We start from the raw sequence: 24,189 nt of genomic DNA, 5'->3' as shown, positions 1-24,189 counted from the left end.
TACCTGCTCTCATGAACCTAGAGAGCAAGAGAGGTGGGTTGGCTGCTTGGGGGGCTGAGAGCAGGAGAGCTGCCGTCAAAGGCACGCAGCAGGGACATTTCAAAAATTACAGGGAATGGATTTCCTGTTGCGGCTGAGCAGAAACAAATCTGACTAGCATCCATGAGGATACAGGTTCGATCCCTGGCCTCGCTCAGTGGGTTAAGGATCAGGCGTTGCCATGAGCTGTGGTGTAGGTCGCAGATGTGGCTTGGATCTCCAGTTGCTGTGGCTGTGGAGAGTAGGCCTGCTGTTGCAGCTCCAATTTGACCCCCAGCCTGGGAACCTCCATATACTTCAGGTTTGCCCCCTCAAAAAAAAAAAAAAAAATTCAGGGAAGTCTCAAAAAGTACATGAAAGTGCCCCAAAGAGAAAAGAGTCAGCTTTACATATTTGCTGTGCAGGAGAGCACAAGGCCACCTTATGACAGTACCAGTTAAAGTAAAACTTTCTTTTCCCCTTTCTGTCCCTTCTCCCCTTGCTGTGACCAGGAAGGAGCAGGTCGTGAGGAGAGAAAATAGGCTGACCACTCACTTTGCCAAAGGCAGACAGGTTCCTTGCACCTGATCCCAGCTGGGAAGTGGGGGGAAGTCTTTTCTTTGAATGAAGATTAAAGTGCTAATAGAATTAACATTCTATGACTGACTTTAAGGTTGTGTTTGCATCTTAAAGTGATCAGAGGCTGTTTTATTATTTAAATGTGGGGAGTGTTTATACATTCAGAGACAGGGAGTAGATTTCCTCCCCTAAGCAGATTCAATGAGACATGGGAGGCAGGAGAAAAAGATTTTTTTTAATTTTTTTTTGCTTTTTAGGGCTGCACCTGTGGCATATGTAAGTTCCCAGGCTAGGGATCTAATCGGAGCCACAGCTGCCGCCCTACACCACAGCCATGGCAATGCCGGATCTTTAGCCCACTGAGTGAGGCCAGGGATCGAACCCACGACCCTCATGGATACTGGTTGGGTTTGTTACAGCTGATCCACAACAGGATCTCGCAAAAAAGTTGTTTTGTCATTACATCCAGTGAGTCCTGTTTACTGATTGTGCATTGTTTCCCAGCAGTGCTCAGCCAGTGCCGTGGAGGGCTGTGTTCGCCTGCTCAGCAGCCAGCCCCCTTTGGCAGCAGCACTCTATTTCCCCTGTGGGGACTAACTCCTTCCCTGTGCTGCAGTTTTGGTGGACATGTTCATCACAGTGCCACCCCCTCTGATTAGGAGAAGGGCATGCAGAGTTCCCGAGGCAGTGCCATGGTAACGAAACCGACTAGCATCCATGAGGATGCAGGTTCTATCCCTGGCCTCACCCAGTGGGTTAAGCATCTGGTGTTGCCACGAACTGTGGTGTAGGTCAAAGATGTAGGTAGGATCCTGCGTTGCTGTGGCTGTGGTGTAGGCAGGCACCTGCAGCTCCAATTCGACCCCTAGCCTGGGAACTTCCATATGCCTCGGGTGCGGACCTAAAAAGACAAAAGAGAGAGAAGGGCATGCATTTAAGCTAAGCCAATCAGACTCTTTCTCCAAACTCTTGGATCTTCAGGGCAGAGATGGCACTCTGGAGTGAATTTATCCCAGCAGTTGTGGTTGGTTGCTCTACCCACATCTCTAGAACTTCCTTTGATTCTACCCCATGTCTGTCAAATAAATTCCTTTCCACATGAATTAGCCATTGCCAGTTTCTGCTTCTTGCCGTGGAAAGATCCTAAGTGTCAAATGGGAGAGAAACCATATGTGCCAGAACAGACCTGGCAATGTGAAAAGTGTCACCCTCTGAAGGAGTCCCAAGTTTGGTTTTGAAATCTTTGAGTCTATTTCTGTTCTGTAAATAAGTTTTTTATATCATTTTTATTAGATTCCACCTATAAGCGATATCATATGCTATTTGTCTTTCTCTAACTTACTTCACTTAGTATGATAATCTCTAGGCCCATCCATGTTGCTGCAAATAGCATTATTTCATTCTCTTATGGCTGAGTAATATTCCATTGTATATATGCACCACATCTTCTCTATCCACTCTTCTGTTGACGGACATTTAGGTTGCTTCCATATCTTGGCTGTTGAAAATAGTGCTGGAATGAATCTTAGGATGCATGTATCTTTTCAAATTAGGGTTTTCTCCAGAGATATGCCCAGGAGTAGGATTGCTGTATCATATGGTAGTTCTATACTTAGTTTTTTAAGGAATCTCCATACTGTTCTCCATAGTGGTTGTATTCCCACCAGTGTAGAAGGGTTCCCTTTTTTCCACACTTTCTCCAGCATTTACTGTTTGTAGACTTTTTGATGATGCCCATTCTGACTTGTGTGAGGTGATACCTCATTGTAATTTTGATTTGCATTTCTTCAATAATTAGTGATGCTGGGTATCTTTTTTATGTGCTTTTTGGCCACCTGTCTGTCTTCTTTAGGGAAATGCCTATTTAGATCTTCTGACCATTTTTTGACTGGGTTGTTTCTTTTTTTTGACATAAAGACGCATGAGCTGTTTTTATATTTTGATTAATTCCTTGTCAGTTACTTTGTTTGCAAAGAAGGACAGTACCAAATGATCAAGGGATCAATCCAAGAAGAAGATATAACAATTGTAAATATATTTGCATCCAACATAGAAGCACCACAACATTAAAGGCAAATGCTAACAGCCATAAAAGGAGAAACTGACAATGACACAATAATAATGGGGGACTTTAACACGCCATTTACATCAATGGACAGATCATCCAGACAGAAAATCAACAAGGAAACACAGGCCTTAAATGATGCATTAGTCCAGTTGGACTTGATAGATATTTACAGAATATTCTATCCAAAACAACAGAATACACTTTCTTCTGAAGTGCACATAGAATATTCTCCAGGATAGATCGCATCTTGTGCCACAAATCAAGACTCAGTAAATTTAAGAAAACTGTAATCATATGAAGCATCCTTTCCAACCACAACATATCGAGACTAGAAATCAACCGCAAGGAAAAAAGACTGCAAAAACACAAACACATGGAGGCTATACAGTATTCTATTAAACAACGAATGAATCACTGAAGAAATCAAAGAGGAGGTCAAAAAATACCTAGAGACAAATGGCAATGAAAACACGACTATCCAAAACTTATGGGATGCAGCAAGAGCAAGTTAAAGAGGGAAGTTTGTTTGTTTATTTATTTATTTTATTTTATTTTATAGGGCAGCACCCTCAGCATATGGAAGTTCCCAAGCTAGGGGTCAAATCAGAGCTATAGCTGCCAGCCTACACCACAGTTACAGCAACACAGGATCCCAGCTGCATCTGTGACCTACACCACAGCTCACAGCAATGCTGGATCCTTAACCCACTGAGCAAGGCCAGGGATCGAACCCAAACCTCATGGATACTAGTCTCATTCATTTCTGCTGTGCCACTATGGGAACTCTTCTAAGGGGGAAGTTTATAGCAATACAACTTTACCTCCAGATACAAGAAAAATCCCAATTAAACAACCTAAGCTTAAATCTAAAGCAACTAGAGAAAGAACAGACAAAACCCAAAGTTAGCAGAAGGAAAGAAATCATAAGGATTAGAGCAGAAAAAAATGAGACAGAAATGAATAAAACAATAGAAAAGATCAAAGAAACTGAAAGCTGGCTCTTTGTAAAGATCAACAAAATTGATAAACCTTTAGCCAGACTCACCAAGAAAAATGGGGAGGAATTCCCATTGTGGCTCAGCAGAAATGAATTCGACTAGGAACTATGAGGTTGTGGGTTCAATCCCTGGCCTCACCCAGTGGGTCAAGGATCCGGCGTTGCCCTGAGCTGTGGTGTAGATCTCAGACGTGGCTCGGATCTGGCACTGCTGTGGCTGTGTCGTGCCTGGGAACCTCCATACGCTGCGGGTGTGACCCTAAAACACACACACACACACACACACACACACAAAGACAAAAAGAAAAAGAAAAATAGGGAAAGGGTCAAATCAAGAAAATTAGAAATGAAAAAGAAGAAATTACAACTGATACCACAGAAATACAAAGGAATATGAGACTACTACAAGCACCTATACACCAATAAAATGGACAACCTAGAAGAAATGGACAAATTCTTAGAAAAGTACAATCCTAGCCTGGGAACTTCCATATGCCTCGGATGCAGCCCTAAAAAGCACACACACAAAAATCAAAATTCAATCAAGTAATTTTTTTCTAATTGTCCTTATTCAATGATTCATGAAGCAGGCAGCATCCCATCTAGCAAATAGAAGCTCATAAAAGCTGCAGAAAAAGAAGTTTTAAAGTCAGAGAGGGGGTGAAACTAGGAAGTCATAAAGGAAAAAAGGATTACTTTGGTTAAGGTGAGACAAAATAGTCTGTTAGACAGATTACCATACTGGAGCTGACTGGGGCATTTCAGACTGATGGTTAAGAATACATTTCTCGGGGAGTTCCCGTCGTGGCTCAGCGGTTAATGAACCTGACTAGCATCCATGAAGACTCAGGTTTGATCCCTGGCCTTGCTCAGTGGGTTAGGGATCCAGCGTTGCCATGAGCTGTGGTATAGGTCACAGACGTGGCTTGGATCTGGCATTGCTGTGGCTGTGGTGTAGGCCGGTGGCTAGAGCTCCAATTAGACCCCTAGCCTGGGAACCTCCACATGCCACGGGTGCGGTCCTATAAAGACAAAAAAAAAAAAAAAAAAAAAAAAAGGATCGCATTCCTGGGGATAGTTGAAACTGCAGTTAGGTTGGTCATTAAGCCTTGGTTTGGTGACATGAGCTCAACACAAGTGATTCCATTCTTGGGCATGTTATTTCTTTTTTTAAACAGGTCCACTCTTGTGGTCAAAGTCTTGGCTAAACTGAGAGATGTGATCCAAATTTAAGGCATTGGCATCACTCACAGCTACTAATCACCGCTTCTGTTTGGTCCTTTGTTATTTTCTGGTCGTGACATCTTTGGTTAATCCTTGTGACATTTACAGGTCATAGCTCAAGGTTAGCAATCCTCTAGCAGGTCATTTTCTTGGCTTCTTTTCTAATGTTCTAGTCTTAGGGAGATCATTTGCTTGGTGGTTGGTGGCTGCAAAGATGCATTTAGAGCCTTTATGAGAATTCAATGCACCAGGGAGAGTACTATCATATTTTTCCCCGCACCTACAATATATGGAAATTCCTGCGCTAGGAATCAAATCCGAGCCACAGCTGCAACTGGAGCCGCTGCAAAGACAACCCTGGACCCTTAAGCACCTGCACCACAGCGAGCACTCTGAGACTACTATGGTTATTATAAGCAGGGTAATTCCCAATGTTTAGAGTGTTCTTCAGAGACATAACCCCCAAGACCTAAACTAATCAAAATCAAGGAAGTCAAAGAAAAACCCCATTGAAAGAGCCACATTTTTATTTTATTTTATTTTATTGTCTTTTTGCCTTTTTCTTGAGCCTCTCCCGAAGCATATAGAGGTTCCCAGGCTAGGGGTCAAATCGGAGCTGTAGCCACCTGCCTAAGCGAGAGCCACAGCAATGCGGGATCCGAGCCATGTCCGCAACCTACACCGCAGCTCATGGCAACGCCAGATCCTTAGCCCACTGAGCAAGGCCAGGGACCGAACCTGCAACCTCATGGTTCCTAGTCGGATTTGTTAAACACTGCACCACGACGGGAACTCCAAAAGAGCCACATTTTAAAGCCAAGTGGCTTCCTCAGAGATCTTATGTAACTGAGCTTTAACTTCCCCAGAAATGTTCACCCTGGTACAGTAGGAAGAGTAGATAACAGAAGATGACTCCTTGCTCAGCTCAAGGATAACCAAGAGCTATTCTGTTATCAAGAACAGCTTTAGCTACACAGTCCAAGGACTTGGGGGGTGGGGTAGTTATTGCCTTAACAGTGGATTCTGAAGTTCTTCAAACATTAAGGAGATGTTCCTGATCATAACCTCATTTGTACTCATCCCTACCCAGGGAAGTAGGGAACCTATCAAAGGAGGGGAAATCTGAATCATGAAAGCTTCCTGATAGGTCCTTTCTAATTTGATAATGTAAATTCAGGGGTGTTGACCAATGAGGTGTCTCTATGCAAAAAGGGGCACAGTTAGATAACCTAAGATATCTGGTTATACATCAGCCATCTAGGCAGTCATAGACCCAAGGAGAATGATAACCACCACAGCCAAAGATAAATCCTGTCAGGGCACAAACCACTTATACGAAGGTGGCCCTGTTAATGGATACAGTCACAGGGATTTTTGCATTTGCTCATTCAAACCAGAGGTCAATTAGGTTTTTTCCTAGCCTGAAATAAAAGTTTGCTCTAAATTCCATAGTTTGACCCCCCTCCCACCTGCCTTAGCAATGGCCTGGGAGATAGGGATGACTGCATTTTCTTTCCAAGACAATGCCAGAGTAAAGGAAAGGAAGGAAAGAAAAAGGGAGTTCCTGTTGTGGCTCACTGGTAATGAACCCAACTGGTATCCACAAGGACGAGGGTTCAATCCCTGGCTCTGCTCAGTGGGTTAAGGATCCAGCATTGCTGTGAGCTGTGGTGTAGGTCACAGATGGGGCTCAGATCTGGAGTGGCTGTGGCTGTGGTGTAGGGTGGTGGCTGCAGCTCTGATTTGACCCCTAGCCTGGGAACCTCCATATGCTGAGGGCGTAGCCTTAAAAAAAGACACACACACACACACACAAAAGGAAAGAAAAAGGGATTTCATGTTTAGTTTAGGTATGAAGGAAGTCTTGATCTGACATCTTGGGAGGAAGCAGTCTGCCTTGATGTCACTACTTCTCTTCCTAGTTGATTTGATTTGAAGGTCTCTAGCATTTACGTGGGACTACAAGTCAGGTGGAGCCTTCTGTCGATGTATATCCAAGGTTCAAGTCCCTGAAGTTTGGCTGCCGTCTGGGTAGTGAGGAGAATCTGGCCTGGTCCCTTCCAGGAAAATGCAAGGGCAGTCTTTGTTTTTACTGATTTCAAATCAGAAGGATGGGAGAAAATTGGAATCGTTACTTTGGAGAGTCATAGCTTGATATTTGAGGAAACTAGAAGTCAGAATCCAGTCCAGTTTATAGGTATATAATAAAACCTCAAAGACAACCAACAGGACTAGAATCTAATATAGACAAAGGTGTGAACATAATTTTTCTCTCCACAAGTAGCCCAATTCTTTTTTCCAAGGATAATCATAATAAAACAATTTGTATGCATTAAATTTGGCTTATTTACATAAATACAGCAAGAATAATGATTGACCATATACGTTCTTTTTAAGGTGGTTTTGCTGGAACCTTGTAGCAAGGTACCAGATTGATTTTCCAAGCTGCTTTATTGGCTCCAAAAAGTCAACTTTAATTCCTTCAAGCTAAATTGATCATATCTGATTCTATGCAGAGCTCTCTCAAATATGACTATCCAGTCAAAGCCTTGGTAATACAGCCAATGTTCCCAATTGTGTTCTGTTACTGATTTTTATTGAACTTATGTAAATGACTGTGTTGCCATGAAAAAAATACTTGAGTGTTCAAATTTTGGAGAGGATCCGGTAAGGGGAAAAGAAATGTTTCCTCATTGTCACAAAGTTATATCTTATCAACTTGTTGCTAGATTTAAGAGAAAAGAGAAAAGGAATTCCCTGATGACTCAGTGGGTTAAGGATCCACCAGTGTCATTGCTGTGGCACAGGTTCGATCCCTGGCCTGGGAAATTCTGCATACGCTCAGAAAAAAGAGAGAGAAAGAGAAAAACATGTTCTTATTAAATCTGGAAAAATAAAGCATATAAGAATTAGCAAAGTTTCAAACAAAAAGTCATGAAAAATGATGATCATCCTCTGAAGTTTACGAAGTCCCATGTTATTCATTCTTGCTCTGCTTGAGTCCAGTTTTTCCCATTAGTTCTGGACCTTTTTACTCTGTTCTGTTTTATGATCTTACATTTATCAGAAACCTGTACTTGTCAAAAGTCCTTTCCTTGCATCTCCATGAAGATGAAGTACTTTTGCAGGAATGCTTTTGTAAAGGCATCAGAGTAAAACAATAGCTGTCTATAAATGACAAAAGACTTTTTTAAAAGGCCCATCATTAAAGATCTGATGAGAGTTTATTATAATGGAATTGACAAGGGAAGCTGGTTGTTTCCATGACACACCACAATTTAAAATGATAACGGGAATTATGATGGTAACATCATACCAGGTCATATTAGACATTAGGAATTTAACACAGTATCTGGAACACTCAATATATCCCCATGCAAAAACAACTTAAAGAAGGCTTGGTATTCTTTCTTTTCTTTTCTTTTTCTTTTTCTTTTTTTCTTTTTTTTTTTTAGGGCTGCCCCTGCAACATATGGAAGTTCCCAGACTAGGGGTGGAATTGGAGCTGCAATTGCTGGCCTATGCCATAGTCACAGCAATCCCAGATCTGAGCCACATCTGCGACCTATACCACATGTCCCTAACGCACTGAATCTGGCCAGGATTCGAACCTGAGTCCTCATGGATACCAGTCAGGTTCATTACTGCTGCGCCATAATGGGTACTCCGGCTTAGTGTTATATCTTATTTGAGAATGCTTCCCATGTCATTTAATATATCAAATATGCTGAATTTGTTTAACATCCCCTTTCTTGTAAGGAGAGAAACGAATCTTTTGAGATGTTCTAGGGCCCTCTGGAAAATCCCCAAATTAATTCAAGGTTACAAAGATTTCACCTAGGATTTGATTTTGGCAAGGTTATCAAAAGTTTTAGGAGTTCCCATCGTGGCTCAGTGGTTAACGAATCCAACTAGGAACCATGAGATTTCGGGTTCGATCCCTGGCCTTGCTCAGTGGGTTAAGGATCCAGCATTGCCGTGAGCTGTGGTGTAGGTCACAGACGCGGCTCGGATCTGGCGTTGCTGTGGCTCTGGCGTAGGCAGGTGGCTACAGCTCTGATTCAACCCCTAGCCTGGGAATCTCCATATGCCTCGGGAGCAGCTCAAGAAATGGCAAAAAGACCAAAAAAAAAAAAAAAGTTTTAAAACATTTGGTCAAATAGGATCACAGGTCACTGTGAAACAATACCTAATTATCCATTTAATCACAGTGATAATTAAAGACTTCAAAGGCAAATGCAGGCAGCTAAATATTTGTTAAAAGAAAAAAGAATAGGGAGTTGCCATTGTGGCTCAGCGGTAACAGATCCGACATAGCATCCCTGGGGACTCAGGTTCCATCCCTGGCCTCACTCAGTGGGTTAAGTATCTGGTGTTGCCGTGAGCTGCGGTGTACGTCGAAGGTGTGGCTCAGATCCCGAGGTGCTGTGGCTATGGGGTAGGCCAGCAGCTGCAGCTCCGATATGACCCATAGCCTGGGAGCTTCCATATGCCCCAAGTGCAGCCCTGAAGAAAAAAGACCACCCCCCAAAAAAAAGAAAGAAAAAAGAACAACTTAGCTCTTTTAATAGAGAAGACTTAGCTTTCTTAAGTTATATAAGCCTGATGCTAAAAACACAGGAAATTATTTTGAAAAGACACAAAATCTTTGTTTTCTAGATAGATTATTTAGAAGGTAAAGAAAAACCTTTTACCATCACTTATTAAGAGCATTTCAATAGTTAATATTGAAAAAACTTTATCCTTCTACAAGAGAGAAAAATTAAATTATAACTTGGCCTCAGCTTACTTTTGACTCTAAGATTTATTGACCTTAATTAAATTTATTTTAATTTTACCCATATTGACCCCACATTAAAAATTTCTTTCCAGAAGTTCCCGTTGTGGCGCAGTGGTTAACGAATCCGACTAGGAACCATGAGGTTGCGGGTTCCATCCCTGCCCCTGCTCAGTGGATTAAGGATCTGGCGTTGCCGTGAGCTGTGATGTAGGTCGAAGACATGGCTCAGATCCTGTGTTGCAGTGGCTCTGGTGTAGCCTGGCAGCTACAGCTCTGATTTAACCCTTAGCCTGGGAACCTCCATATGCCGTGGGAACGGCCCAGGAAATGGCAAAAAAAGACAACAACAGCAACAACAAAAATTTCTTTCCAGGGAGTTCCCTGGTGGGTTAAGGATCTGGCCTTTTTACAGCTGTGGCTCTGGTTACAGTTGTGGCATGGGTTTGATCCCTAGCCTGGGAACTTCTGCAGGCCACAGAGAAGAGGGGAAGTTCCTTTCCAAAGAATTTCTTTTTTTTTTTGAGGGCCACAGCTGTGGCATATGGAGGTTCCCAGACTAGGGGTCCAATTGGAGCTGCAGCCACCGGCCTACTCCAGAGCCACATCAATGCCAGATCTGAGCTGTGTCTGTGACCTGCACCATAGCTCACAGCAACACTGGATCCTTAACCCACTGAGTGCGGCCAGGGATCAAACCCACAACCTCACGGTTCCTAGTCGATTTGTTTCCACTGTGCCACAACGGGAACCCCTAACTCGGCAAAATTTTCGGCTTAGGCTACCGAAAAAAATTGGAGAATCTATTTAAAAAGTTCACCTAAAACTTTTTTATCCTGATTATACCTAATTTACTTGTTTTTAACCTTTGTGTTTAGACTACACACCAAAAAGTTCATTAGACATTAAATAATATCAGTCATCATCCTAAGTTATTTTTCTTGCTATTAAATTTTGAAAGAGATATAAAATTTGACTCATTTGACCTTTGGTAAACCTAGGGAGAATAAAAGTACTAAATTTAATGCTGAGAGCTCTAAAAACATGCCTTGTTCTTCTGTTTGTTTGTTTTGTTTTTTTAATGCCCCCTCCCTCAAGGCATATGGGAGTACCTGGGCCAGGGACTGCATCTGAGCCAGAGCTGTGACTTAATGCTGCAGCTGCAGCAATGCTGAATCCTTTAACTCACTGTGTCGGGCCAGGGGATGAAACCCAATCCTCCACAGGAACCAGAGCCACTGCAGTCAGGTTCTTAACCCACTGCACCACAGTGGGAACTCCAAGACATGTCTGTTTTAATTAAGCTAAAAAACTTAATGCATAGTTATCTTCCCAGATCACATAAATCTGAAATAGCTTCTACTATCTTTTTATATAAGTGCTTAATTTCTTTAAGCCAATTAAACAGAGTTCTTTTACAAATTAATTTTGGCAATACCATATGAAGGTAGAAAATACCGTACAGCTACAACAAATATATATAGACACAAATGAACATACAGCCAGACACAAACAGAAATGTTATAGCTTTCATTTGATTAGTTACAAAATAAGTTGGATCTAAGTTGTTTTTCTGGTGATGGAATAAGTTAAGGCTACCAGCTCCGGTGGCTAAAGCTAAGTTTCAAATGGCCTCGCCCTGCTACTTTTTTTTTAAATAAGAATTACCAGAATTCCTTTGATGGCTCAGCAGGTTAAAGATGCAGCATTGTCAATGCTGTGGCTCTGGTTACTGGAATGGTTTCCATTCCTGGTCCGGGAATTTCCACATGATATGGGTGCAGCCAAAAAAAAAAAAAAAAAAAATACCTCCCTAAAGTGTGTTCTTCAACAATTACATCTCAGAGACATGGGAAAGAAAGCAAGTTATAAGCTGTAAGGACAAATAGAGGAGATTTTGAGACTGGAAAAAAAGAATAGGTGAACTTTGGAGTTCCCTTCATGGCTCAGTGGTTAACAAATCCAACTAGGAACCATGAGGTTTCGGGTTCAATCCCTGGCCTCACTCAGTGGGTTAGGGATCTGGCATTGCCGTGAGTTGTGGTGTAGATCATAGACATTACTCGGATCCCGAGTTGCTGTGGCTATGCTGTAGACCAGCAGCTACAGCTCCTATTGGACCCCTGGCCTGAGAACCTGCATATGCCACAGGTATTGCCCTAAAAACCAAAAAAAAAGAGGTGAATTTTGAATTGCTTCTACAGATGCATTTCTATTTTTATAAAGACTTGTAATGCTTTTAATTCCTCAAGGAACTGGATTGAAACTTAAATGGCATCATGAGAAGATCCACTCATAAATCCTTTTGCAAGGGCTTTAAAAGCCTTTTCTTTCTCTATAGGTACAGAGTTTTATTTTATCTTAGTGGAGGAGGCCTTTAAAAAAATCTTATCAGGCTCTGAATATCAGCTTCCAATATCTGGCTGACTTCTGACCACAGAGCTACTCTAAGATCCTTTCAAATATCTTGTCAGTTTTCAGTGAGGACAAACAGTAAATATTTCTGGCAATATTGAATAGGCCCTTGAATTAAAGAGGTGTCCCCAAGAAAGTGCAAAAGAGATTTTATTTTGCTCTTGATCAAGTGTTCCCTTTATCAGGTGCTACAGACAGACATCAAGAAGAGCTGACTCTGGTAAGAATTCTTATCCTTAGCCAGCTTCTGCCAGTTTTCCCAATATCTCATCTACACATTCTGTGCCATAGGCTGGCAGCTACAGCTCTGATTCGACCCCTAGCCTGGGAACTGCCATATGCCAAAGGTGTGGCCCTAAAACACAAAAACAAAAACAAACAAAAAAAAATCAACCAATGGAGTTCAGCAGAAACGAATCTGACTAGGAACCATAAGGTTGCAGGTTCGATCCCTGGCCTCAATCAGTGGGTTAAGGATCTGGCGTTGCCATGACCTGTGGTGTAGGTCGCAGCTGCAGCTCGGATCTGGCGTTGCTGGGGCGGTGATGTAGGCTGGCAGCTGTAGCTTCAATTAGACCCTTAGCCTGGGAACCTCCATATGCCATGGGTGCAGCCCTAAAAAGCAAAAAAAAAAAAAAAAAAAAAAAAAAAGCAAAAAAAATCTACCAAGTACATTTAAAAAATCTAATTGGCTTTATTGAACAATTCATGAATTGGGCAGCTATCCTATCCAGCAAATAGAAAGGAGCTCCAAAGAGCTATAGAAAAGGAAAGAATTTTAAAGTCAGAGAGAGGGTAGAAGAAGCCATAAACAAAAAAAGAATTATTTTGGTCAATGTCTAGGGGACAAAAGGTTCTATTAGGTGCATTGCCTCCCTGCTGCTGTAGGGAAATTCCAGACTGACCAGTTAAGATTATTACTCCTGGGAGAGGTTGAAACTGCAATTAGGTTAGGTATGGTTCCGATGAGGTGACATGGGCTTAACATGCCTCCATTTTGCACTTGTTTCTTTCTTTTCTAACAGTACGAACATCCTTTTGAACCTTATGTGAAAGATTACTGGAGAACGACAGAAATCCTAGGAAAGCAAAGCTATCTTACTATTAGACAATTGTAAAATGCTTCCTGTGGTTACTGTGTGATAATATTTTTACTGGCTTCCTGCCCTCCCTGTCACCCTCCCTCCTCAATGTTCCTTCCCTGATCTACGGACCAAGGGCATATTCTGAATATGAGTATTGTCACAAGACAAATGTCATGAGCAAGCTACTCTAACACACAGACACGATAGAGGATTTCTTCAGCCTTGTGACAATATCAAAGATAGGGCTTTCATATTGCTTGTGTCTAAGAGTCTGTTGAAAGTCAAATATTAAAAAGAACTTGAGAAAATTGTGACCAGTGGCATATATGGAGAAAAATGTCACCTGGGGTGGAGGAGGGGGATAACATTAGCGATGTTTTTTTGGTTGTTGTTGTTGTTTGTTTTTTAAATATCTTTTATTTTCAGGTAATTCCTTTTTTTTTTTTTTTTTTTTTTTTTGGTCTTTTTAAGCCCGCACCCACGGCATACGGAGGTTCCCAGGCTAGGGGTCGAATCGGAGCTACAGCTGCCAGCCAAAACCACAGCCACAGCAACACGGGATCCAAGCGACGTCTGCAACCTACACTACAGCTCATGGCAACACCAGATCGATCCTTAACCCACTGAGCGAGGCCAGGGATCGAACCTGCATCTTCATGGATACTAGTCGGGCTTGTTAACCACTGAGCCACGACAGGAACTCCAGTGATGTTTTGAATAAACTGGTGTCAAAACATTTCTGCACAATTTCTTGGCAACAGCAAAAGATGGTCTTCCTTTACATCCAAACCCAGATCTCCTCCATGTGACAGTACACTGGAGTCACAATCTAGCTCACGATGGTAGAGATGCAGAGATAACAGAGATGGTTTCCATCGCCACCAAAGGGTTAAAAGATTCAGATGGCCACAGTGAAGAAAAGAAAGCTCTTCAGGAGGCCAGTGCAATCCCTAGGGAGAAGGCGGCTATGACCTTTGATTTTCTAATTAATTTTGCAGAAAGGCAACTTGCAGTCCATTGCCCCCAAGAGCAGTCAGGATACAACCTTCACCTAGCTTTAGGAGAGGGAAACAAATGGCCAAAAAGCAAGCTGACTTTGGGGCTTTTCCAAGACAGCAATTTGCAGGGCGTTTCCTGGGGTCAGTGATCATGTACCCCACGGGCCATCCTGTCTGTCACAATTATCACAGTGCAAGGTTACAGCCGCTGTTTGGGAGGCTGACCTGAGACTGCACAGCATGGAGGAAGGCCTGGGCTTTGAAGGCACCTAGCTCCTACCCCTCCTGCCTCCAGTCTATCTACCCCTAGCTGTGTGACCTTAGGCAAATTCTGTATCTTTCTTCGACCTTAGTTTTTTCACTTCAAAAGTGCAGATGGGGAGTTCCCACTGTGGTGCTGTGGGTTCATGATCAGGCTTGTCTCTTTGGAGGTGCATGTTTGATCCCCAGCCCAGCGCAGTGAGTTAAATATCCAGTGTTGCAGCTGTAGGTTGCAGCTCCGACTAGGATTCCATATCTGGCCCTGGATCTTCCCTATGCTGTAGGCACAGCCGAAAAATAAAATCAAACAAAGTGCAGATAACAGGCCCACCCACCTTAAAGGTTATTGTAAAGATTAAAGGAGATAATGTGAATGTAGTTGATTCCTATTGTTTTGTGGATCCATTCCCCCATACCTGGGGCTCCCCCCAGCTCCATCTACAAGGTTTTCAAGGCAATCACCCTATTGGTACTACGAACCCTGCCCTTGACCAGAGTTGATTGGTCTGAGACACACACCAACACAACAGGGCTCTGTTTTGGGAAGTCTCATCCCCGGAAGATTAGGAACTGATACAACCAAAAAAGGGGGCTAGTTTCAGTAAGAGTCCTGAAGCTGAGGCCGCATAAACGCAAAAGATGAAGAGTATCTGTTCTGCAAAGCAGAAAAAGCTGGTCAGTAGTGAGAGGGAATGAGGGAGGGGGGAGCGCAAAGATACCCCAAGAGAAGAAGGAAATTTTCCAGGGGTACCAGGCGCCCCCCGTGGGGTCCCAGCCAATTCCTGGTGCACTCAGATTCCCATTAGGGACCCCATAAACCCCTCTGATCAGATTTCCGCCTAGCTTAGCAAGAGTCATTTAATGATGACCAACGGAGTCCTTCATCATACAGCGTATTACAGAGCAAGAAGTTCTCACACATTCAACAAATAGGTCTCGGGTGCCTGCTCTGGGCCAGGCATGTCCTAGACAGTCCAGTGGGGAATCCAGACATTTGCAAATAATCACCTCCAAATATAGGACATAATTCCGGGATCCTTGTATTTTTAGAAAAAAGCTAAAGTATGTTCTATACAGACACTTAAGAAGATGGAGAAGTATCTTAATGGGGTTGAAGGTCAACTCCTGCCACTCGAACAGTGAAACTTCAGTCACACGGAAAATGTACTAATCCCAGAAGCGTATTCCCTTCAGCCAGAAGAGTCAAGCTTCGCTGTGTATCCCCAGGCCTCACGTTTCCCATCGTCACCTTTATTGCTCTCTTTAAATCCTGGGGTTTCAATTTCCCTTCCCATCAGAATGATTCTGCTTTTAACAACCCCAGACCTTTCTCCCTGTTACACTGTAGCCTCAGGCTGGTGCCTCCACATTACAGAAGAGAGGCATCTCTCCCAAGCAGAGGGCTGCACAGACCCCAGGGAGCTGTGTTGTCACTGATTTATGGCTCCCTGTCCTCTGCCTGTTGAGGAAAATCACTTTATCAAGATGAAGAGTCAGGGCTGGGGGTGGCGCAGGGCTTCCTGTTTGGCTCCATGCACTCTCCTGCATATTCCAGAGGCACTTACATTTACAAGTCATCAGGACTACATGTGAGTGATGTGGAGCGAAATTACCAAATATTGAAGAGAGGTGTGTGATTTGCCTTACATTTATTCAGTTACGTTTTCAGGATTAAACGTGGGGCAGGGAAGGGGAGCGCTTCTGAATGTGCAAATAAGTGACAGAGGCGGCCTGCCTGCAGACATTTCAGGGAGATATTTTTCGGTCTCTTCGTCTCCCGTTCAATGCAGCTGAATGCATTTGGGGTTTGTTAGCATCGTCTTCATTGTCCTCAGTATCGTGATCATCACGGTTCAGAACCAGAGGGTCCTGAGCATCCTTCCTGTTGAATCCATTGTTTTATAGATGAGGAGACTGAAATTCAGAAAGGAGGAATGGGAGTTCCCGTCGTGGCACAGTGGTTAACGAATCCGACTAGGAACCATGAGGTTGCGGGTTCGGTCCCTGCCCTTGCTCAGTGGGTTAACGATCCGGCGTTGCCGTGAGCTGTGGTGTAGGTTGCAGATGCGGCTCGGATCCCGCGTTGCTGTGGCTCTGGTGTAGGCCGGTGGCTACAGCTCCGATTCAACCCCTAGCCTGGGAACCTCCATATGCCGCCGGAGCGGCCCAAGAAATAGCAACAACAACAACAACAACAACAAAAGACAAAAAAAAAAAAAAAAAAAAAAAAAAGGAGGAATGATTTGCAGAAGATCAAACTGTGAATTGGGGCAGGGGCTAAAAACCAGATCCTCTGCCTTCTTATCCACTGTAATCAGGTTTTAGTGTTGAATGAAGTCCTGGATGAAGCCTTGGTGGAGGAGGTAGAGACCTGAGCATGAAGGTGCCCCCACTCTCAGACAGACATGAATAAATAAATACACAAGGCAGAATTTTCTTACTGTTTGTTTCCATCTAAGTAGCAGTGAAATCATATTATAAAACCTTGGGAAGTAGGGAAAAGAAAAATTTATTTCCACCATCCTAACACCATCTACGTTAGCATTTTATTCTTTTTCTTTCTATTTTTTTTTTTTTTTTTTTTTTAAGGCTGCACCTGCAACATATGGAGGTTCCCAAGCTAGGGGTTGAATCAGCTACAGCTGCTGGCCTACACCATAGCCACAGCAATATGGGATCCAACCCTCATCTGTGACCTAAACCACAGCTCACGGCAACACCGGATCCTTAACCCACTGAGCAGGGCCAGGGATCAAACCTGTGTTCTCATGGATACTTGTCAGATTCGTTTCCCCTGGGCCACAACAGAAACTGCCTCTTTTTTTCTTTTTAGGGCAGCACCTTCAGCATATTGAAGTTCCTAGGCCAGGGGTCGAATCAACATGGCAGCCCCTGGCCTACACCAGAGCCATGGCAATGCCAGAACTGAGCCGCATTTGTGACCTATGCTACAGCTTGTGGCAACGAGGGATCCTTAACCCACTGATCGAGGCCAAGGATTGAACCCTCATCTTCATGATACTGGTCAGGTTCTCAATCCTCTGAGCCACAGTGGGAATGCCTCTAATTTTTAAATTTACATTTAGTTTTCTCTGCAGGTAGTTGTGATCAAAGTGTAGCCACATATTGTATTCTGTGTATTCACTTAATATTAAGGCACAAGCATTTTCCATGTTACTGCTTTGTCTTCATGGCCATAACTTTAAGGGTTACTTAATATTCTAGCAAATAGATGTACCATAGTTTACTTACCTGTACCTGTGTCATCGGACATTTAGGTGTCTCCAGTTTTCCATTAATATAAACAATGCTGCAATGAACATCTTATGCATATAGCTTTTCCTCCTATTTATGTTATGTCTTTAGGATGGATTCCAAAAGTGGAATAAGTAGGCCAGGGATTTTGAACTGTTTTATGGCTCTTGATACATATTACCAAATTGCCTGCTAGAAGTTTCTTACCAATTTGCATAAACAATTTTGAAGAAGAGTCAAAACGGTGACCAAATAAAAACTTAGCCAGGAATGAATAAGAACCACTCCATGTAGGCACCTTGCACGCATGCTGGGTGAATGCATTGCAGGTTGTATGCTGTGGGATGGTCCTATCTCTTTCATAGCATTGAAACAAGGAGAAAGTCAAAGCCCTCAGGTTTGCCATGTGATTTTTATCTTCAGGCTTCTGGGCTGTAGTTTTCGTATAGAGTAGACTCACCTGAAATAATGATCAAATGTCCTGGGCCAATTCCCAGAGATTCTGGTTTAAGTGGCCTGGGGTGCGGTCCAGCTCTGAGACTATAGAAGTGCCCTGGGTGATTCTAATAGAGCAAGCTTCCCTGCATGGACCCAGACACAGGCCAAGCAGCTGAGGAGGTCAACAGAGGCAAAGACCCTGAGTGATGTCCCAAGACCTACTTCCTTCTCTGCTTCCTGTGCCCCAAGGAGACGTCAACCCAGGGTGCCGACAAGTCTCCCACTGCTCCTCCCATCCTGAGGCCGGATGTGCCTGGCTGCGTCCAGCTCCCACAAGCTCTGACTTTGGAGGCCCAGGATTCCAGCAAGGAAGAAACACACAAGAGCACAACATCAGGGACAACTGTTGAATCTCCAACCTGCCAGCCTGAAGGGCCTTAAATGGACAGGAATCCTGAATGTCCAACTCTGAGGGCTTGGTAAATATGTCATGGTACTTTCACATCATGGAGTATCATTCAGCCATTAAAAAGTGTATTTGTGTTTGGAGTTCCCGTTGTGGCGCATTGTGAGCTGTGGTGTAGGTTGCAGAGGCAGCTCTGACGTTGCTGTGACTGTGGTGTAGGCTGGCAGCTATAGCTCTGATTCGACCCCTAGCCTGGAACCTCCATATGCCTCGGGTGTGGCCCTAAAAAGCAAACAAGAGTATATTTATGCTAAATAAAAGGATCTTCAAAATGCTAAGGGGAAAAGCCAGATGAGATGTACAGTATGTTCTGATTTGGAGAGAAAAAGAACCTATTGCCTGCATGTTCCCTTGCATGAGCACAGAATGTATTTAAGATACATAAGAAATGAATGGGGGGGTCTTAGGAGGGTGGGATTGGGGGCATTGGGATGGGGAGATTGAAGGCGAGTTGAGCTGTTCACCTTAGGCCCTTCTATACTGCTTGTATTATGTGACATGCATCACTTTTTTTTTTTTTTAGGGCCACACCAGCAGCATATGGAAGTTCCCAGGCTAGGGGTCAAATCAGAGCTACAGCTGCGGGCCTACACCGCAGCCACAGCAGCATGGGATTGGAGCCTCATCTATAACCTACACCCCAGCTCATGACAACGTCAGATCCCTAACCCACTGAGCCAGGCCGGGGATCGAACCCACATCCTCATGGATACTAGTTGGATTCATTTCCAATGCACCACAATAGGAACTCCCCACATTCAACTTTATTTCAAAAAATATTATATAAGGTTTTCCGGAGTTCCTGTCGTGGCTCAGTGGGCCCGTCATGGCTCAGTGGTAACAAACCCAACTAGTATCCATGAGGACGTGGGTTCAATCTCTGGCCTTGCTCAGTGGGTTAAGGATCCAGTGTTTTTGTGAGCTGCAGTATAGGTTGCAGCTGTGGCTTGGATTTGGCATTGCTGTGGCTGTGGTGTAGGCCGGCAGCTACAGCTGTGATCCAACCCCTAGCCTGGGAACTTCCATATGCTACAGGTATGGCCCTAAAAAAAAGGAAAAGAAAAATATTGTAAGGTTTTCCAATAGCAAAGTCGCAGAGAACCGAGCCAGCAATAGTAAGAATAATATTCTCTTGCATTCCTCATGGTACATTAGTTTAAAAAGTACTACAACTAACCCTTTTGAGATTAGTTGGGTGAGTATTATTCCCATTTTATACACAAAGAAAATGAAGCTCAGAGAAGTAAAGAAATAGCAACAGCATCAGGACGTGTGAAGAAGTGGATGGAAGACTAGGGCTCTGGACTTTTACATTTCTATACTTCAGAAATAAATCCCAGAGGATTTTTGCTGCCCCAGAAAACACTAATTTCCATGGGCCATGGCTTGTCCTGCTCCCACCCTATATATAGCGGAGCTCAGAGGAGGCATCTCAGGGGGCCCCAGCATCCAGCTCCCAGAGGAGATGGGAGGTCAGGAAGAGTGGGTGGCTCACCTTCCAGGAGGTCAACGGCAGAGATAGAGGATGAAGGCAAGCAGGACCCTCCCTTGGAGGGTCTACTGTTATTGCTCCTCTGCCTCCCAGGGTGTATTGAACAGAGGAGAGAGGCAGTCTGAGGTGAGCTAGCTGGAACTGTGGCAGGGGTGGGGAAAGAGGAAATAGAATCGTGAGAACCGAAAATGCAACATGAACCTCCAAGCTTCCTGGTAGCACTTTAGGGAGCCACGACCGGGCTGCCAGCCCAACCCCATCCAAGCACCACCCGAGTCTGAGCCTGAATTCCCTTAAGTCAGGGGCAGAGCCCATCAGGGCAAGGAAGAGAAAGAGAGAGACATAGAGAGAGGCAGAAAACATAGCTCACACACTCCATCAGAGCCCCATAAAACACACCTAAGAGGGAGTTCCTGTCATGGCGCAGTGGTTAACGAATCTGGCTAGGAACCATGAGGTTTGTGGGTTCGGTCCCTGGCCTTGCTCAGTGGATTAAGGATCTGGCATTGCCGTGAGCTGTGGTGTAGGCTGCAGACGTGGCTCGAATCCTGTGTTGCTGTGGCTCTGGCGTAGGCCGACGGCTACAGCTCCGATTAGACCCCTAGCCTGGGAACCTCCATATGCCGCAGGAACAGCCCAAGAAAAGGCAAAAAGACAAAAAAAAACCAAAAAACAAAAAACAAAAAAAAACCTAAGAGAGAATCTTTCATTCTTCTTCCTTTTTTTTTTTTTTTTTTTTGGCCACGCCCACAGCATGAGGACATTCCTGGGCCAGGGAACAAACCTGAGGCATAGCTGTAATCAGAGCCACAGCAGGGACCAGGACAGATTCTTAACCCACTGAGCCACAGAGAACTCGCGAGAGAATCTTTCAAAGGACATTTGTGTACCTGGCTCGACACTGTAACCTCTTTACCTCCCCTCACCAAATCTGGGCTGCTTGGGAAGCAGGAGGGATGCACTTTCCTAACCTCTGTGTTCTCTGCAGCACCTTGCTGGCTGGTTGTATAGAACTCCTCTATAAATACATATCAGAGAGTTCCTTTCATGGCTCAGTAGTTAACTAACCCGACTAGGATCCACGAGGACTCGGGTTCGATCCCCAGCCTTGCTCAGTGTGTTAAGGATCTGGCATTGCCATGACCTGTGGTATAGATCACAGACAGGCTTGGATCCCGCATGGCTGTGGCTGTGGCATAGGCTGGCAGCTGTGGCTCTGATTTGACCCCTAGCCTGGGAATTTCCATATGCTGCAGGTGAGGCCCTAATAATAATAATAATAAAATAAATACATATCAGAGTAAAATGGAATGGATACCAACAAAGATGGTGGGAGTCAATGTTATTCCATTTAATTAATTAATTAATTGTAACACTGAATAAATTAGATGTATTATATATAACACATTATTATTGTCCTATCAATTTTATGTTTCTATAAATTATAGAAGAATTTATAGGAGTTCTATAAATTATAAATGACGCTAACTTTTTTTTTGGCCATGCCCATAGCATGTGGAAGTTTCCAGGCCTGGGCCAGGGGTCAAACTCACACCACAGCAGTGACCCAAGCTACTGCAGTGACGACACTGGATCCTTAACCTGCTGAACCACAGGAGAACTCCTAAGCTAACTGTTATTGACTCCACTTTACAGATGGAGACTCTGAGCCCTACAGAAGTAAAGGAATTGACCAAGGCCACCCCGAGAGTAAGGGGAGCCAGGCCCAGCTGCGCAGGGTCTTCCAGCCCTGCCACTACCCATACCACTTGCCAAGGGCAGTGCGATTCTCTGAGGGAGTGTTTTGAACCATAGTTAAGCAGTAGGAGATTTCCTACTGCAGGATGGGGTAGTTAGAGTGATGGTTTCAGAGGTGGGTTTAATAGGGAAGGATGCAGGATTATTGTGTGAAGAGAGAACCTACAAGGTGTGTTCATCTGATGAAAAAAATCCATCAAGCCACACTTTTGATTTGTACATTTTTTTTTGCATGTAGGTTTTGCTTCAATAAAAATTAAAACAAACAAGCCAGCAAACAGTGCTGGGTGTTCCTGGTGCTGTCTGATACAGAAGATGACTGGTTAATTCTTCTCCTCCCCCAGGAGGTGGGAAATGGCAAGTCTTGGCTTCTCTGCAATCACTCCCTGATCCACAGCATCCTCCGTGCTGCCACTGAGCCGTCATCCTGCCCACAGTTCCTCATTAGCTTCCTGTTACATCCAGAATAAATTTCAGATTCCTTTGCAAAACTGGCCGTGTTAGCAACTTTCCAATCTAATCTCTCATAGGAGACCTAGCATAAGAGCCTGGGCTTTACCATCTCCTGTCTATGTGACTTGGGCAAGTCGCTGAGGTTCATCTGTAAAACAGGAGTGATGGTGATAGATGGAGCTACAGAGAGCATGGTGAGGAGAGCAGAGATCGTGCACATGGAGCGCAGAAAACAGTGGCAGCCTTCCAGTTACTACTCCATGAATGTTTGCTATCATTTCTCATTTTTCACTTGACTACCCAGACACTGTAGGTTATTTACCCACTATTCTTTTTTTTATTTTTTTTTTAACTTTTTAGGGCTGTATCCACGGCATATGGAGGTTCCCAGGCTAGGGGTCCTATTGGAGCTGTAGCCACCGGCCTACGCCAGAGCCACAGCAATGTGGGATCCAAGCGGCGTCTGCAACTTACACCACAGCTCATGGCAACGCCAGATCCTTAACTCACAGATCGAGGCCAGGGACTGGAACTTCGGCCTCATGGATACTAGTCAGATTCGTTTCCAGCCCTTTCTCTGAGGCATGCAACCCAATGGGAACTCCCTTGACCGCTATGCTGATTCCTTCTTCTTCTCTCACCCCTGCATTTTCTTTACTCATCCCAATTCTCCTTCCCTAAGAGTAGCTCTGCTATCACTCCTCCAGAGAGGCTCCTCCCGGCCCTGTCACCCAGTGGGGGACTTCTCAATCCTCTCTCACACTCCTATGATGCTTCATCTGCACTTCCAAGGGAGCACTTATTCTATGGCACCTGCCTTTAGTGGTCTTGTAGGGGACATTCTCCCTTGCTGTGGTATGCACACCTTCTCGGTCATCTCCAGGAACCTCCTGGCGACTGGCACTCTGAACACTGGAATGGACCACACCTGAGATGTTTGTCCAGCAGGTGAGCCAACATCACAGTCCTTTCTCTGAGCCATACCCACTGTCTCTAGCAGTTATTTTGTGCAGCATAACTCCTCCCTGTCCCCTCCAGCCACTGTTGATAGGACTAGGGATGAGAGACTGACCCAAGCTGTGCTGATGAGAATGTTCAGTCCTGGGAGTTAGATATAAAGGGGATGGAATTCCCATCGTGGCTCTGTGGTTAGTAAATCTAACTAGCATCCATGAGGACCCAGGTTTGATCCCTGGCCTTGCTCAGTGGGTTGAGGATTCGGCGTTTCCGTGAGCTGTGGTGTAGGTTGCAGATGCAACTTGAATCCCACATTGCTGCGGCTGCAGTGTAGCCCAGCAGCTACAGCTCTGATTGGACCCCTAGCCTGGGAACCTCCATATGCCGCGGGTGCCGCCCTAAAAAGAAAAAAAAAAAAAAAAGAAGGTGACATTTACTATTGGTCTGACCAGCACTGCCCCACCCCTCTCTGTTATGAATTAAATTAGGTGCCCCTCCTCCCCCAACAATGTCAAAGTGCCTGTGAATGTGACCTTATTTGGAAATAAGAGTCTCTGTCGATGAGGTCATTGGTCTGGGCCCTAATCTAAAACACTGGTGTTCTTATCCGTAGAGGAAATCAAGACACAGGGACAGAGTTGTACAAAGAAAAGCTGTGGAGACACAGGAGACTCTACAGCTACCAGCCAAGGAATGCCCAAGACGACCCAAGCCTGAAACACATTCTCCATCACAGGCCACACCAGGAACCACTCTGTCCACATCCTGACCTCAGGCTTCAATGCTCCAGAGCTGAGACAAGAATTTCTGTCCTAAGCCACCCAGTCTGCAGGACTTTATGACGGCAGCTCTAGAAATCGAATGCACACTCCTCTGATGGAACTTCTCTTCCCAACTCCAGCATATGGTTCAGGAAGAGTGTACCCTCCTCTTACCCGCCCTTGCTGT

General features: G+C 44.3%; 1 long non-coding RNA gene across 1 annotated transcript; it reads right to left on the bottom strand.

Moving 5' to 3' along the window:
* On the bottom strand, positions 16,055-20,205 carry LOC102158829. The gene is made up of 2 exons (XR_002337877.1): positions 20,077-20,205; positions 16,055-16,336 (listed from the first exon to the last, which is right to left on the bottom strand). It is a non-coding gene; the product is annotated as an uncharacterized LOC102158829 (long non-coding RNA).

This window comes from Sus scrofa, chromosome 13 (genome assembly GCF_000003025.6).
Source record: "Sus scrofa isolate TJ Tabasco breed Duroc chromosome 13, Sscrofa11.1, whole genome shotgun sequence".
NCBI lineage: Eukaryota > Metazoa > Chordata > Mammalia > Artiodactyla > Suidae > Sus > Sus scrofa.
Note: the sequence above shows the minus strand (reverse complement) of the source record. Positions and strands in the feature narration are given on the sequence as shown.